Source organism: Medicago sativa, chromosome 6, assembly GCF_051527215.1.
Source record: "Medicago sativa cultivar Bolivia chromosome 6, Bolivia_mono, whole genome shotgun sequence".
NCBI classification, from domain to species: Eukaryota; Viridiplantae; Streptophyta; class Magnoliopsida; order Fabales; family Fabaceae; genus Medicago; species Medicago sativa.
In genome coordinates, this window is record NC_140754.1 from 84,442,733 (window position 1) to 84,461,677 (window position 18,945).

An 18,945-nucleotide genomic window follows, 5' to 3' on the forward strand; every position below is an offset into this window, starting at 1 on the left:
TATCAAGTCTTTCTTAGGCTTTGCTTCTTATTCAAGTAAATTCATTTCTAGAATTCAAGAAATCTACGAGCACGCAAAAGATGAATAAATTTAGAAAATAGTGTTCAAATTTGGTTTATAGATTTGCACATCTTAAGAAATTTAAAATGATAAGTTTGTCTTGGAATTTGTGTATTTGATGAAAAATGATATTTGAACATCCATTTTTCAACCACTTTTGTGACAACTCTCTCTCATAGTCTCATTGTACTTTTATTCTCTCTCTCTCTCTCTCTCTCTCTCTCTCTCTCTCTATATATATATATATATATATATATATATATATATATATATTGTTATTGTCCAATAGAAAGAGAGGAAAAAGTTTGTCACCAAAAATTGTTGGAAATTGGTTGTCAAAATATCATTCCTCATTAAATATATAACTTATTAATAAAGGGAAATGTTAACTTGTGCCCTTGGGGCATAAGTTAAGAAAGCAAATATAGAAAATTTTCTTGGAACTTGTGCATTCAATGTCTTAAAAATTTTAAAAGTTATACTTTCAATATAAAATTTATTTTCAATTTCCTTTTTAAGTTCCTTAACTTGTGCCCTAAGGGCACAAGTTAACATGACCCATTAATAAAATAAGGGTTATGTTTTGTCAAAAAATAAATAAAAATAAGGGTTATGTTAATCGATGTCCCCGGGGCACTTAAGATAACAACAATAGTAACCTCACATTGAAACTTGTGCAGTCAACTCATTAAAAATCTAAAAAGTATTTCCTTTAATTTAATTTTTTTTTGTTTCCTTAACCAGTGCCCCGGGGGCACCAGTTAACATAATTTGACTTTGTCTCCGTTAATTTTGAGTAAATTACACTCTCATCCCCTCAAAGATGCTTGAATTACGTTTCCCTCCCCTTTTATGTGAAAATATGCACTTTCCTCCTCCCTTATTCAAAACATATTAGAAAATATTTCACTCACATCCCGTAAGAGAAGCTTTACATTCCTTTCCCCTCTTATGTTAAAATCTACACTTTAATCTTTCAATAATATTTTTTATTTCAAATAATCTAGCAAAACAATTAATAATCTAACACACTTAAAAAAAAAAGTATTTCGAGTCTATTTTAATATAACAAAATTTTAATACATATTTTTCTCTATTTTTTATTCACAATTTCATTAATATATAGTTTTAAACCCTATCATAAAATATGAAACAACCCAAAATAAAATTAAAATATGTGAAAATTACTAAAGACAATATAATATGGTTATTTAAAAGTTAATTTTATACTCTAAATTATAAAATTAAAAGGAAAATATTAAAATTTATTTATCATTGACATTTATATTATAAAAAAATAAATTTATTTTTCTTAAATGATGGTTCAAGATTAGTATATATCATAAAAATGTACTAGAAAAACACTTAGAAAATGAGTAAATCATCAAATTAGTCCCTGACTTTGTATCAAATTCTCAAATTGGTCACTAACTCTATTAATAACTCAAAATTGTCCATATCTTTGTCAAAACGTTTCTTTTTTCGGTGATGGCCGAAGTTCGAACCACGGACCTTGCATATTTTATAAATGTCAAAACGTTTCTCATATGTTAGGAAAATGTTTAAAAAAATACTAGAATAAAAAAAAAAAAAACACAAGTAAAAAAGAAACACCTTCCTTCTTTTTCAGTCTGAAACTCTCTTTCGACTCAAAACCCTAACACTCCAAAATCAAATCCACACGCTAGTTAGGGTTTGGGGTTTACCATTCCAAAATCAAAACCCTAAAACACTCCAAATGAAGTTCATTTAGCTTCTATGGAGAACACGAACACTTTGGATTCAGTGGAGAACAGTTTCATTAACTTGCGTTCAGGTAAAAGAGTTCTCAAAAGGAAGAAAAATGAAGATGTTTGGTTAATGGAGAAGAAGAAATCAGTTCCAAATGAAATTGTGAGCACTGTCTATATACCTCATGATATTCACTTCTCTATTCTCTCAAAATTGCCTCTTAAATCTTTCAAGCGATTTGAATCCGTTCGTAAATCATGGTCTCTCTTGTATGAAAATACTTTGTTCATGAACATGTTCCGCAACAATCTCTTATCTAATTCTTATTACGAAGGAGCATCTCTACTCCTCAGGACTATGGTTTTAGATCAGCATAAATACCTTTTATATTCTCTTTCTGGTGAGAATTTTGAGAATAAGGTCGAATTAGATTCCTCGGATTTATTAGTGAACCATCGTCTTCTTCGTATCTTTGGTTTTGGTAGTATTAATGGCACATTTTGTATCCATCATTATACTAACAAGGGCTAAATTTCATTGTGGAATCCAACTACCCAATCAATCAAGCTCCTTCCTCCTAGCGAGGTTGAGTCAGTTGGGTTGTCTATCCCAGATTTTGCTCAGGGTTTTGTTACGCTTTCTGTTATGTCTTGTCTTCATGGATTTGGTTATGACCATGTTATAAATGACTATAAGGTCATTCGTTTTGTAAGTATTATTGTACTTGCGTCATTTGAATACCCTGGTTATGTTGAAGATGTTGCGGACTTATTGGAAGATATATCTTTCTCGCCCTGGGAGATATATAGCCTAAAAAGTAACTCATGGAGGGAACTTGATGTTGACATGCCTTATTCCTTTGACTGTAATGAGGGAACCCAAGTCTACATGGATGGAGTGTGTCATTGGTTGTGTGAAAAACATGAAGAAAACCCCGTTGGACCATGTTTGGTATCATTTTACTTGAGCAGTGAGGTGTTCTTCACAACAGCCATACCCTCAGATGTAGATGATTGTTTTGATGTTAAAGAAAATTGGATAAACTTGGCCGTGTTGAATGTTTCCATTGCATTGATGTCATATCATGAAGACACAACTACTTTTCACATATCAATTTTGGGTGAATTCGGCATAAAAGAATCGTGGACCAAGATCTTCATTGTTGGACCATTGTCTGGCGTTAAGCGTCCTATTGGAGTGGGGACAAAAGGAGAAATATTCTTCGTAAGAAAAGATGAAGAACTAGTTTGGCTTGATTTAAGTACGCAAAGAATTGCGGAGCTTGGTTACAAAGTAGTGGGTCATATGAGTCGGATAATAATATACAAGGATAACATTCTTCCAATTGGAGGAACAAGTAATTAGTTTTTTTTTCTTGTTTTCACTGGGAGGAAAATGATTGCGGTCATTGGGCTATTACCTTGTATTCAAAGTAGCTTGTCAATTGTGCATGCGTATCACAATTATTGTCAAGCAAATTAAGAAATCAATTGATATTCGTCTTTCAATTTTATTTTGAATGTTTAATCTATTAACTTTCTGCTAGCAATATCTATGCCACTATGTTTAATTTTCTCAATGTAGGAGTAGATGGCCCTATGAAATCTCTCAATGTAGTTTCCTTATAAGTTATCACTTAATTATGTTTTTTTGAATATATACCTTCCAAATTTAGTGTCTTGTAAAAGTCTTTTAAGAACCATAAAGCAAATTTTTTATCTCAACTTGAGCATTTCTTTTCAAGTATTTGTGTCAGATTTATGGAAGTTGTTTCATGCTCAAGCTGTCAAGCACACTAAAGAAGATCTTTGAATTCTATGATTCGAGGATTGTGATGTATCAAGGTTAAAAGATTTATCTCTAATACCAATCACACAGCTTGGGTTTTACTTTTTACATATCAGCATTCAGCAGAAGAATTTGAAGAGCAAAGCATTGCAAAATGTTGCTTAGGCATCACGATTCCTTTGCTTTTGAATGTGCAGGTCTGCCATAATTTTGTTATATGTTTCAAGGGAATTTGAATCTGGATTATTATTTGGTTAGTATTCGAGAATGAATATGATGTGTTTTTTTTTCTTTTTCTTGTGTAACACCGAAACATCACATTGATATCATGTAGTGGAAGAATAGATTGTAATCAAAGATGAAATCGGTTCTACGGCAAGAAGATGGGAATGTACTATTCTATAGATATCATCGCCGATGAGCGATGATGCATTCATTCCTCTTCTCTAACTCTTTTGAGGTTGGGAGTTATTCGACAATACAAATGTTACAACTGCTCACTTGTATTTGCTCATAGTTAGCAAGTTCATCTCATAACACTTTCAGCTTCCCATAATAAGTCACTATAGTAACTTCTTGTTTTCATTACATGTATTCCAGGTTCATTTGAAACTAAGAATCATCATTAACTTAATATCTTCCCACAGATCTTGTGTATTCTTCAAATTTAGCCATGAGAGTTCAAGATGAGCTTCATCATTTAGAAGACATTGATGAAAACTATATTCAAAAGGAATTGGAAACTAATTGTACCGAGTTTCCTTACCAGGATTTACTAATCCAGACAAGTGGAGAAGTTAGAGTTAGTAATTTCTTGTTATGGATATTTGCATATTCAGAACTTCTCTTTAATCAAAAACTTTGTCCAGATTTTGGAAAGGCTCATTTCAAAATAGACAGAGACGCTATGGTGGACAATGTGGATTCTTATTGTTTATTTTGTGATTGGAATAAGAATGTGCATTTGTGTTGGGGAGGAGATGTTTGTCGAGGCAAAAACTGAGTTTGATAGACGAGCTTGTTCTTTTCCAACTTACTTAGTAGCTGAAACCACGTCGACAACGATGGAGTGTGTCAAGCTACTTTTTCTGTTGGCCTCACTGCCCTGGTATACACTCCTATGGCTATAATTGAATGACATATTTCTCTTTAGTTTACGCAGGAGCTGCTGAGGTTTTGCCAATTGTGGATTTTGATTTGAGAAGAAGTGCTGTAAGAGTTTCAGATAGTGCTAAACAACTTTGCAGTTTGCAATTTGCATTAAGAAATCCGTATTTCTATTTTTGTTTTCAACTTTTGATTCAATGCTTTTCAATCTGTCATGAACTGTGAAACAACAATAAAATAGGTTGAAATTGCATGAAATTCTTTACATATAGTAAAACGGTTTGAGACAGGAACTGATGGACTTTCACCGTTTTACCTTGAAGGTCCTGGAGGACTTTATGAATATACAGACAAAAGATTCAAGGAAAATGGTCACATGGTTATTGTGATTGCTGAAGGTGTGAGACAGGAACTTCTTTCCGAGAGCATGCTTTCTGTCAACAAATAGGACTCTTCAGGAAAAAAGCTTCTACAAGATGTTGGGCTTTGGATATCCAAAAGTATTATGGTTTTGATTGTTATTTGCTCTATTTTTAGTATATGCATCAAAATGCAACACTGATTTGATATAAGTGGTCAAAAGTAGACCGATACAGATGATGCTCTATTTTTTTTTCTTATCTGATAAATCTTTATGAAAATATTTTCTGCCACTTTAAGCATTTCGATCTTCCAGGATCATTTCGCCCAGGAGAAAATGCTGGCCATAACTCTAATATATAGATTTGTAAGAGTGAAAATTCTGAAAAATTGCGTTACAGATCCAACCTATATGATCCGAGCTGTTCAAAGTAACGCGTCTGACAATGTGTTCATGGAGAAATAGCAGGAAGTAGACTTGTTAATAGAAGAAAAAACTTATATACCTTTTTATGTTTTTCATTGGAATGGATTCTATTCTGTCCATGTGAGATTCTATACGGACACGTAGACTGATTTTCTACTTGAATAATGTAGGCTAGAATGAATTGTGTTCTTCTGCCATATTTCGTCAGCTGCATTATTCTAACAATCTACATTTAATATTCTTGTAAGTGTATGTTTGGATTCACGTTGAAATTGGCATAACCACGGCATCACCGCTTGTTCAAGCAACTTTACATTTTGTACTTCAGTGTGTTGAAATGACATTGGAATGTGAGAAATTCTTCACCCACGCCCATCCAAACATGCTACTATACTTTGGAATTTCAACAAAATTACAATGTCATTGTGATTTTGTCAAATCCACTACTCATCCAAACACACCATTGTAATAAAAAAACACTAAATAAATTCAAAGTCTTACTACTACAAGATTACAAATCTTGATAACAAGTTTAGAAACAACCACAATAATTTAATTTAATCAAAAGTAAACTATTGACAATTACACAATAAAAATACAAATCTTGAATCCTCCTCTAACATAATTCTCCTAAAATCAGGGCCGGCCCTAGGCATAGGCCGGGAGTGCGACGGCCTAGGTCCATGCCTAAGGGGGGCCCGATTTTTTTTTTAATCTGTGGGGGTGTATGTAGCAAGAACTGAATTTTGGGGGGTTTCTATAGTGAATTTTACCAACAGACAGGCCCGAAACATTGACCTTAAAGAATGGGCTGAAGTCTGTTATTGTTTTGACCCTTTTGATCCAATTTACCATATATACCTCATACAAAACAAAGCTTTCTATTTACACCCTCCTAAATAAAAAATTAGATCCTTTGTTCCTAATAATGTGCCAAGAAATTTCTGATATTTTTTGGGGATCTTTGTTCCTGTCTTACTAATATTAAAAATATTTGTGATATTTTTAGTTGAAAAATAGTGAGAATCTTCACAACTAAACAAATTATATTTTAGTTGAAAATGGACCTACTAAAAAAATTCCAGTCTACTTCACAGGAGCAATTGTTCTCTAATTCTATGGTATTTTGTTTCTATGGAGTATTTGATTTATTTGAAGATGTTGCCTAAAAAAACTTTTATCTTTTAGTGAAAAGCGAAGGAAAAAAAAAACAAAATGAAGTGCTAATAAAATCATAACAAGAAACTAAAAAAGTTTATGATGTATTATGTAAGAGGCCTTTTTTCAAACTATGTCTAAGTCCCCTAAAATGCTAGGAACGGCCCTGCCTAAAATACATATATTTCTATTATAAAATTATTGAATCTACTCCAGAAATGAATTTGTGAATACCAAATGGAGATTGCTACACTTGACTCTTCATGTGTGTTGTGATACCAAATAAAGATTGCTACCGCTTGCATTTGTAAATTCCATTGAAAAATTTGTTTGGTGATATAATTGGAATAATGAAAAATTTTGCCCAAAATCTATATTTTCCCTTTATAGATAATACTTTAAAGCATCATGCTTACATAATTTATTGTAACCATGCTGCATACAAAAGTGGACATGATGAAGTCATTAATCGACGTTGAGCTATATTCTATCAATATCAAATCAATACTGCAAAAAAAAAAAAAAACATCAAACAAAGCTACACCAAAATGACGAAAAAACAACGCCACATAAAAACAAAAATATCACGAAGAAAAAATCATAAAAAAAGTATTTGTGCAAACTATTGAATTAATTCAATAATGAATAAAACTGCATAAATAATAGGTATTTTTTTTTAAATAGTATTGATATTTGTACAACTATTTGATGACAACTTATGTGACAACCTTATTTTTCTCTTTTCTTATTGGTAATAAGGAGAGAAAAGAACATCACGTGAGTATGTGAGAGAAAATTGCTCAAAAGTTGTCACAAAGTTTGATCGAGGAAGCTAGGCGGGGATCGCATGTTAATAGTAAAGTTGTCACTAGTAATCTGTTATGGTTAAAAGTAGTCCCGTTAAAAATAAATTTGTTTGCTTGACGTTTGATTCATAATCGAATTCCAACGAGAGGTAACTTTAGTTCGGAGGAATGTTCTTTCGGCCAATGAACAATTAGCGGTTTTGTTTTGAACAAGGATATGGATCATCTATTTCTTAGATGAAATTTTTATGGTAAAATTTGGATGGTGTTTTCTTGTTGGTTAGGTTTTTTAATGGTGGCTCAAGAAAATGTAATGGATCATCTAACCCAGTTTACGGGTTTAGGTGGTTTTTCAAAACGGTTTAATTGGCATTTAACATTATATTACTTTGAGTTGTATGGATAATATGAAAAGAGAGGAATATACACATATTTCATCATAAGGAGGAAGATATTCATTCTTTAGGTAAAAAGGTTAAGCTCCATACATTCTGGTGGTTTAAATCGACATATGTCTTGTTTGATTTCGACTACAATTATTGGAGACTTAATCATCTTCCTTGCGTAAGAGTTGTCTTGTAGCTTTCTCCTTCTGTTGCTTATGCTAGTCTGTCTTTCTTTAGTTAACAGTATAACTTGGCAGCTCTTTTAAGTTTTCTTTGACACATCTTGTGCTTGAAAACTTTTTTGGTTTGGTAACTGATAAGTGTTTAAAAGTGATATATTTCATATAGGAGTTTAGACATTTTAGTGACTTGTTTTGCAAGATTCTCTGTGGAAAACTCCAAATATTGTGTTAATATGTCATTTATGCTTTTGAGCCTTATTCTACCCTTTTTGTGCAGGAAAATACAAGCAAGGAGCAAGAAAAGTCAAAATTCAAGGAAGCCACGCCATTAGCGTGTCCTACGCTATTAGCGTAGGAAGAAAAGCCCAAGGTCAGAAAGGTAGCCAATGGCGCACCTGGAGCGTGAATCTGGAGCACTTGTGAAGAACACGCTATTAGCGTAAGCTACGCTATTAGCGTAATCACTCCAGAAAGGTACGCTAATGGCGTACCTGGAGCGTAGCAGGCCATGAAGAAACACGCTATTAGCGTAATCTACGCTATTAGCGTAAAGAGTCCAGAAAGCCACGCCATTAGCGTGGATGGAGCGTAGAAGCAGGGCAAGGCCAACGTGGCAGCAGCCCATTGGCCAGATTATAGGCCGACCTACCACGCTATTAGCGTAAATGGCGCTATTAGCGTAGGTACAAAAACACAGGCCCATATAAATAGCATTCTTACCTCTCTTTTAGGTCATTCACTATTCCATTAATATTTTCATACATTCTAAGAGAGAGGTCAGAGCTATTTCCAAGAGAGAAACACAAAGCAAGTGATTAAGGAGTAGATTCAACCCTAGATTCATTGAGACATCAAGGATCTTGGCATGGAATCTTCATCTTTCCTTCATTCCTTGCATTAGTTTACATGTCTATGTGTAGCTATCACCTTCTTTGTAGTATTGAGGTAACAAACAAGCTATTATGTAATCTTTTGATCTTTTAATATATAAGGTTCTAGCTTAATGATTCAATATTGTTGTTATTCTTATGTTTAATGCTTCCAATGAGATTCAAGATGATTTGGACACAAACTCTTGAATCTAGAACTAGAATAACAATCTATCTTATGTTATATCACTCTTGACAAGTTTGTAAACCTTTGATAATTACTTTTGATCAAGATTTTAATGCTTTCGGATACTTAATCAGGCTGGACACGGTCGATTAAGTTATCCGATCGACTTTGTTATCGTTTAAGGAATTTGGACACGAATGTTTAAACGTTAACTTAGAAATAACGATGTCGCTTTGGACACGAAGGATATTGTAGAAATGATTGTAATAATATTGGTTATAAAGCTAGAGTCTATTAATCGATCGAGAGATTGCTGCTGTTATGCTTGCTCGTTATCTTATACCGCAAGCGAAATAGTTCGATCTCCTCTCGTTTTTACTTTTATGTCATTTGTGGATATAGTGTTACAAACAAACATTTTTATACCCGATACCTTAATGTGAACTATTGTGAAAATGCTTATGATTAACACAACTCCCTGTGGAAACGATCCTATATATACTCACGTGTACATAGTTATATGACATGTAGGAAAAACTTACATCAAAATGGCGCCGTTGCCGGGGAGTAGCGGATTTTATATTATAAGTATACTTATACACTTATATCATTCATTATTTTTTATGCTAACCACCTGGTATAGTCTTGGTAAACTTTGTTTATGCGAGGTACCGTTTCTAAAGAAGACCTTCAATTTGATCCAGAGATAGAGAAAACTGCTAGGTTACATAAGAAGCAAGCAAAGGAAGCTAAAAGACTAGCCAGGCTGGCTCAGCCGGAATCATCTAGTTCTATTCACTCGCCTTCGGGTTCGGTTCATACACTATCTCCGGGTGGTTCTCTACACACAACTCCACCATCATCACCGGAAAGGGAAACTATTGTAACAATGGCTAATGAAGATGAGAATGCTCTTCCAAGTTGGATTACTCCAAGAAGGCTTGCTAACCTTGGTAATCAAAATGCCAGGCAAGTCGAGTTGAAATCGGGGTTGATAAATTTGATAACTCAAAACCAATTCACTGGAATGGATCATGAAGACCCTTACAAGCATCTCACAAATTTCTATGTTACCGCCGGTACTCTTGGTATGAGGGGAAATGAGGAAGAGCCAATGTTTTGCGCATTATTTCCTCATTCTTTGATTGGTAAGGCTAAGGAGTGGTACTTAGATCAACCTACTTCTTTGATGAAGAATTGGCGTGAATTGGAGAAAATGTTTCAAGAGAGGTTCTTTCCGGAGGATAGGCATCTTGAAGCTAAAACATCACTCACAACTTTTTCTCAAGGCCAAAGTGAGTCTCTATGTGATGCTTGGGAGCGATACAAATCTTTGCTTAGGAGCTGTCCGAAGCATGGTTATGATAGCCAGATGCAAATCTACCTATTTCGTCAAGGGCTTCAAGACATGTCCAAGACAATGCTAGATGCAAGTGCTGGAGGATCTATTGCTTTGAAAAGTCCAGCTGAAGCTGTCAAAATCATTAACCAAATGGCTCTCAACACTAGAAAATCTTCTCACAACCGGAATCCTAAGCAAAGGAAAGCCGGTATCCTTGAACTAGAAGCAAATGATGCAGTTTTGGCTCAAAATAAGCTTCGCACTCAACAAATAGAAGCTATGCAAAAGGAGATGAGAGCTATGCCAAAACAAATTCTCGAATCTCTCAAGCAAGAAGGAGGAACATCTCAGGTTAACTCTTGTGAGCTTTGCACGGGAGATCATCCCACCGGCTTTTGTCCCACACCCGGTTCTTTTGAAGAAGAGGTAAATTATGTGGGAAACCAACAAAGACCTAACCAACCACAACAAGCCGGAACCTCACAACAAGCCCAAAACCTGGGTACTTCCAACTTCCAAGGAAGATATCCGGCCAATTAAAACCAACAAAGACCATGGAGAACACCTTACAACAATAACTACCAATATCCACAATCAAATTTCTACCAACAACCGTTCCCTCAATTCCAACAACCATTCAATAATCAATACCAATTTCCACCACAAAATAACCTCCAACAACCTAGTAATGCCCAAAGCACCGAGGAGGTCTTGAAGCAATTTATGCAAATGTCCATGTCTAACCAGAAAAATACCGACGCGTCCATCAAAGGCCTTGAAACGCAAGTTGGTCAGTTAGCACAACAAATGGCTCAAGGTCCTCCGCAAGTGGGAACTTTCACCGCTAACACTCAACCAAATCCGAAGGAGCATCACAAAGCATAGCAGTCAAAAGCTATTGCTACAAGGAGTGGTAGAGTAGTAGGTAAAGGGGTAGGTGAAGATATTGTTGTTGAAGAGAAGGATGATGAAGTTGTCAATGAGGAGGATAAAGAGAAGTTCGAGGAGGATGTTGTAGATATAGAGAAGGAAGTGTATATAAAGAATAAAAAAGAATTAGTTGAAAAAGAAAAAAAATCAAAAAAGAGAACTAGTGGAACAAGAGGAGATGGAGAAGAAGATGAAAGATGTGGGGAAAGATAAAGGCAAGAAACAAGAAGTTGAGAAGCAAGTGGTGGCTCAACGCTTACCATACCCACATGCTCCATCGAAGAAAGACAAAGAGCGGCAATACGCAAGGTTTCTTGAACTCTTCAAGAAGTTGCAAATTGATATACCATTCTCAGAAGCCTTGGAGCAAATGCCGGTCTATGCGAAGTTCATGAAAGATATCCTTTCCAAGAAAAGAAGAGTCAACGATGAAGAGACGATCCAAATTGATGCCAATTGTAGTGCTATTATTCAAAGAACGTTGCCTAAGAAAGAGCAAGATCCGGGAAGAGTCACTCTACCGGTAGCTATTGGCACAACACATGTAGGTAAAGCACTACTTGATCTTGGATCAAGCATAAACCTCATGCCTTTGTCCGTTGCCAAAAGAGTTGGTGACCTATGTATAAAGAGGACTAGGATGATGTTGCAATTGGCCGACAAATCCTTTGCAAAACCACTAGGTATGGCCGAAGATGTTCTTGTAAAAGTGGACAAATTTATTTTTCCGGCTGACTTTGTGGTTATGGATGTCGAAGAAGATGAGGATGTGCCTATCTTAATGGGGAGGAATTTCATGCAAACGGCTCGGATGATGATTGATCTTGATGATAATATCATGAAGGTCAAGGTAAATGATGAAGAGGTTACTTTCAACATCCGGGAAGCCTTGAAGTACTCGAAAGACAAGGGTGCATGTTTCAAAATGGATGCAACCGAAGAAGTCATCTTGACTACTCGGAAGCAATTGCACAATAGAACACCCCTTGAGAGTGCTTTGGTGGACGCACTCAATGCTATTGATGAAGACGAAGCAAGAGCTATTGAAGAGTGTTTGAAGGAGCTAGATTCCTTGAAGGAGATTCTTCCTAATCAAGCCATAATTGAAGATTTGAAAGAAGAATCCAAGGAAGAAGCAAAAGTTGATGACACCAAGGTAGAATTGAATGTTTTGCCATCTAATTTGAAATATGTTTTTCTTGAGAAAGATGGAACAAAACCGGTGATCATTAGTAGCTCCTTGTCCATCAATGAAGAAACAAAGTTGGTAGAGGTCCTCAAGGTCAACAAAGAAGCGATAGGGTGGAAGTTATCCGACTTGAAAGGGATAAGTCCATCTTATTGTATGCACAAGATTATGATGGAAGAAAACTACAAGCCGGTAGCACAACCACAACGCCGCTTGAATCCAAACATGAAAGAGGTGGTGCGAAAGGAAGTAGTGAAGTTGCTTGAAGCCGGCATGATCTATCCTATCTCGGATAGTGCTTGGGTAAGCCCGGTTCAAGTAGTTCCCAAGAAAGGAGGAATGACGGTGATCACTAATGATAAAGATGAGTTGATCCCAACTAGAACCGTCACCGGATGGAGGATGTGTATAGATTATAGAAGACTCAATCAAGCAACAAGGAAGGATCACTTCCCCTTGCCCTTCATGGATCAAATGCTTGAAAGACTCTCCGGTCAATCCTTTTATTGCTTCCTAGATGGTTACTCCGGTTACAATCAAATCGCCATGAACCCAGATGATCACGAGAAGACGGCTTTCACTTGCCCCTTTGGTATTTTTGCTTATCGAAGAATGCCATTTGGCTTGTGTAATGCACCCGCAACTTTTCAACGGTGTGTTCAAGCAATCTTCTCCAACTTTATTGGTAAATGCATGGAGGTGTTCATGGATGATTTCTCAGTTTTCGGTTCGTCATTTGATATGTGTTTGAATAGCTTGGATACCGTGCTGAAGCGGTGTATTGAAACTAGCTTGGTGCTCAATTGGGAGAAATGTCACTTCATGGTTACTGAGGGTATTGTCCTTGGTCATAAGATTTCTGCTAAGGGTATTGAGGTAGACCAAGCAAAGGTCGATGTTATTGGAAAGCTTCCACCACCGGTGAATGTCAAAGGTGTTCGGAGTTTTCTTGGTCATGCCGGATTTTACCGGAGATTCATCAAAGACTTCTCAAAGATAGCAAAGCCTATGAGCAACTTGCTCAACAAAGATAAGTCTTTTATTTTTAATAATGAATGTCTTTTAGCATTTGAAACTTTGAAAAAAAGATTGACCACTGCACCAATAATCATTGCTCCTGATTGGAATTTAAATTTTGAATTAATGTGTGATGCAAGTGATTATGCTGTTGGTGCGGTCTTGGGTCAACGTAAGGACAAAATTTTTCATGCTATTCACTATGCAAGTAAGGTTTTAAATGAGGCACAAATCAATTATGCCACAACTGAAAAAGAGTTACTTGCAATAGTTTATGCAATGGAGAAATTTCGTTCTTACCTTGTAGGTTCCAAAATTGTTGTCTATACTGACCATGCAGCTATCAAGTATCTCCTTACTAAGTCCGACTCAAAACTAAGGCTCATCCGTTGGATGTTGTTGCTTCAAGAGTTTGACTTAGAGATCAAAGATAAGAAAGGCACGGAGAATCTTGTAGCTGATCACCTTTCAAGGTTGACAAACAATGAGGTAACCAAGAATGAACCGGAAGTTCGTGAAGAATTTCCCGACGAAAGGTTGCTTGCAATCAATGTTAGACCGTGGTTTGCCGACATGGTAAACTACAAAGCAACCGGGTTCATTCCGGAAGATTTTGAATGGCAACAACGCAAGAAGTTCCTCCATGATGCTAACCACTATGTGTGGGATGAGCCTTACTTGTTCAAAATTGGAGCGGACAATCTCTTGCGTAGGTGTGTGGATGATGAAGAGGCAAAGAAGATCCTATGGCAATGTCATAATTCACCCTATGGAGGTCACTTCAACGGGGAGAGAACAGCCGCAAAGGTACTTCAATATGGGTTCTATTGGCCAACTCTATTCAAAGATGCCAATTTACATTGCAAGCATTGCGATGAATGTCAAAGAACCGGATCAATGTCAAAGAGAAATGAGATGCCTCTACAACTCATCCTTGAAGTGGAAGTGTTCGATTGTTGGGGTATAGATTTTGTTGGCCCCTTTCCTCCTTCATTTTCTAATGCGTACATCTTGGTCGCTGTTGATTATGTTTCAAAGTGGGTGGAAGCCGTAGCATCGCCTAAAGCAGATAGCAAGACGGTAGTGAAGTTCCTAAAGAAGAATATTTTCACCCGGTTTGGTACACCAAGAGTTCTTATTAGTGATGGAGGGTCACACTTTTGCAATGCACAACTTGCTAAAGCCCTAGATCATTATGGAGTCAAGCATAGCATCACCGTATCATCCGCAAACGAATGGATAAGCCGAAGTTTCCAACCGGGAGGTCAAACGAATACTTGAGAAGACGGTCTCTACATCTCGGAAGGATTGGTCGGCTAAACTTGATGAAGCTTTGTGGGCATATAGGACTGCATACAAGTCTCTTATAGGCCTCACTCCTTTCCAAATGGTCTATGGCAAATCTTGTCACTTACCGGTCGAGCTCGAACATAAAGCATTTTGGGCATTGAAGTTCCTAAACTTTGATCAAGAGAAGGCCGGTGAAAGAAGAAAAGTTCAAATGCATGAGCTTGAAGAATTGCGAAATCAAGCTTATGAATCTTCAAAGCTTTACAAAGAAAGGACCAAGAAGTATCATGACAAGAAGATCATTCTGAGACAATTCATGCCGGGGCAAATGATGTTACTTTTCAATTCAAGACTAAGACTGTTTCCGGGCAAATTGAAGTCTAAGTGGTCCGGACCTTTCATGGTTAAAGAGGTCAAACCATATGGAGCTATTGAACTTGAGGATCCAGTCACAAAAGCCAACTGGACGGTGAATGGGCAGAGACTTAAGCCCTACTTCGGTGGTGAAATTGATCGGTGTTTGTCGACGATTTCACTAATCGAACCATGATTTCTTCAAAATGCGTCGAGCTCATGACGTAAAACAAGATCTTGCTGGGAGGTACACCCAGTTTTGTAAGTATTTTTATGTTTATTGCATATAGTAGTAGTACATAAGCATTGGAAGCAAAAATGAAACAATTTTGAAAAACTGATCCTGAAGCCTCACGCCATTAGCGTATTTTTCGCTAATAGCGTGGGAGCTCCAGAAAGCCACGCTAATAGCGTGATTTTGGCGTGGGAGAAAATTTTTTGGTGGGCCCAGGGGATTAACCTCCCTTAACTTCCCACAACTCCTCATTTTTCCCTTTTTACGGTTTCACTCTTTCATTTTCTCATAACCACACACAAAAGAACTTCTCTCCCACTCACTAACCCTAGAAATCAAACCCATTCCATTTTGGGTCAAGCATTCATTTTGCATCATCTCATCTTGCATTTGTGTTGCTTCTCTCTGCATTAACAGGTTTGATCTTCTCATCCTTTCCTTGTTTTAAATTTGAGAAAAATCCATATTTTGACATGATTAAATGGTTAGGCTAGGGTTAAAGTTTTGATTTGTGAGTAGAGATTATTCTTCCTTGATTATAGTTTGAAAAGGAACAAGAATCATAACCCACATGCAACAAACATTCTGTTTTGGATTTATGACCCATTTGTAGATTTTTCAACAAAACAAGGGTTTGAATGATTTGTGTGCAAATGTTGTGATTTTGATTCCTTTTCATGATTATATTGTGTTGTAGAGACATAGGATGAAACCTAGGGTTGAAAATTGCTGGTATGTGCTGTAAAATTGCAGGAACAAGAATTTTGAAAATTTGAAAATTGCAGGTACGAAGAAATACGCTAATAGCGAAATCTACGCTAATAGCGAAATTTTTCCAGAAATTTTCGCTATTAGCGTGGCAGGCGCTATTAGCGTGGTTCTTCATACTTGCCCAGATTTTCAAAATATTTGATGTTTTTAAATGATAAATTCCAGTTTGTGCTAATATTTCCTATGCAATATGTTGGTATTTCCTGGTTATTTTGCAGATGGCACCTAAGAACCAAGACAAAATCACCGGGACCAAACGTCCTAGAGACAAAGGTGCCTCAACCTCTGCTACACCTGTAACCCCAAACCGTTTTCCCACCCCTGTCCACTCTGCCAGGTTTAAGAAGATGGCTCAATACAAAACCTGGCACGAGAAATCTTTTGACATTCACCCCGATGGTGAACATTGTGACCTCCTCTATGTTTTCACTGATCGTAAGTGGCATAAACTCCTTTATCCTACAACTGAGATTAACACTGATTTAGTAAAGGAGTTCTATTGCAATGCTACACCTGATGCCTCACCCACCACCCTTGCTGATGCTTTTTCGTGGACTTCATATGTGAGAGGGAAGCAAATCCCTTTTGATAGGGATTCAATCAATGAATTCCTAGGCAATCCCTTAGTCCTTTCACCTTCACCTGATCCAACTATCCCTCCTTTGTGTACTTATGCTCAGAGAAATGCTCAAGGAAACTGGTCCTATGAGCAAATTGAGAGAGATATCATGAATAAGGGGAGATACTTTGTGAAGAATGATAGGGGAGAGATCAGACATGCTCTCACAAAAGAGATGAATGCTAAGGCCTGCTTAGTGTTCCAATTTCTTGTCCACAATGCTTTACCCCGAGCCCATACATCCGATGCCCCAAAAGCTGTCCTACCACTCATCTGGTGTATTATGAAGAAAGTAAAGGTTGATATTGCTTGCATAATAGCCAATGAGCTGAAGGCTGTGGCGTTGAAGGTTGCCATCGGTGCTAAGAAGGTTGCACTATTCTATCCCGGACTTATCATGGCCTTGCTTAAGGCTCATGGAGTAGCCATTACTGGACCCTATGATGAAGACATTGAGGGGACCATTACTGATACTTCTATCCGTACCTGGGAGAAGAGAGAGCAGCGATGTCGACAAAGCCACTTTTCTGATGATGAGGGTGGCCCATCTGAGGGCACTGGCTCTTTTGATTTTTCAGGTTTGCAGACTTTCATGCTGGAGCAGCAGATGCATAACCAGTATGTGAGGGACCAGAACAGTTTTTTAATGGATCAGAATGAGGCAGTTTGGAGGAGCAACATGGGCATACACCAGGACCTCTACAATGCTCACATGTGTCCGGGAAATGCTGATTACCCGGTCATGACACCTGATCAGTACCAGAGCTATGTTCACTGGCTTGAGGGCAGGCCAGGTCCTTATGTGGGGGTAGCAGATGCTGTTGATGATGAGGCTACACCTGATCCTGCTGATGCTGGAGGTGAAGATGAGGATGTGGATGAGGATCTTGATATGGATGAAGCTGAGGATGATCAGTGATGTTTTTAGTGATGTTTTAGTATTGCTTTCGAACTTATGTTTTTTATTTCATGTTTGAACTTTTGTTTATTCGGTTGTATTTTGTACTCTTCAAGCACTGTGGTTTTTAGTGCTTGATTTGTTACTTTGTTACTTTATATTTGGTTTAATAACTTATCTTGTGGATTTTAACTTATGTTTTGGATGAAATTTTTGTTTGAATCTTGCTTGTGTCTCTCAAAAGAAAATTGCTCATGAACAATAAATTTTAAAGTGCTCCATGGAGCCAATGTTTGAGCAAAAGCAGGTGAGTGATAATGATATTACTTGTGAGAAAGCGTAAGCCAAGGTATTGGTTTCCTGTTATTCTAGGCTTTTAATAAGAATTTGAAACTTGTACTTTGCACAAAATATATATCATTTAGTTCTTGTCATAAACATAAATATTTTTGAACCACTTAGTACTTAACATAAATGTGAGGTAGCTTCAATCTGTTGTATATATGCTGGAGACCGATAATCACCGTCTAACTTGTTTTAGTTATGTTAAATCTGATAATCATTTTGAATTGTTTGAAAGCATGGAAAGGATCAAGGCACTTTTTGAATTGAGAGTAACCTACTTGACCACATAAAGCCTACCTGTGAGAAGAGCGAGTATCTGATACCCCAATCTGAGCCTAATGAATCAAGTCCTCAAACATGAACTGTCAATATTCAAAAGCACAATGCTTAGTGAATTTGTCTGAAATTTTTCATAAATCCAGTTCATGCTTGTCTCTTAAAGGACTTTGATAATTTTTAATTTGTTGAACCCTTAACCTCTTTGTACTTTGTCCCTTGCCTTAGGATAGGGGAACATTCAATCAGAGTTTTGTGTATTCAAGTTGGGGAGAATAAGGAGGCATTATATGTCAAGTTCTGGTGAAGTTGTAAAATAACCTGACAACATTGAATCAAAGAAAAAGTTGTATATTTGATAAAGAAAAGAAAAAGAAGAAAAAGAAAGAGAAAAATCAAAAATAGAATAAGTTGTCAAGGTTATAAGTTTGATTGTTAATCACCAAAGGTTGTAATTCGTGGTAGGGAAGTATATGGATTTCAAGTTGTGATACAAAAAAAAAATGTTCCTCTTTGATAGGCTTTCTGATCAATTGCCCCACATATGACATTTCTTTTGTAGCCCGGCCAAGTTATAACCCTTGCAAGACCTTTTGATCCATGCTTTTATGCTTTTTG

At 36.7% G+C, this 18,945-nt stretch overlaps 1 pseudogene; it reads left to right on the forward strand.

The window, feature by feature from the left end:
• Nucleotides 1–1,647: 1,647 nt before the first annotated feature.
• On the forward strand, nt 1,648–5,134 carry LOC146917546 (F-box/kelch-repeat protein At3g06240-like; annotated as a pseudogene).
• Nucleotides 5,135–18,945: the final 13,811 nt, after the last annotated feature.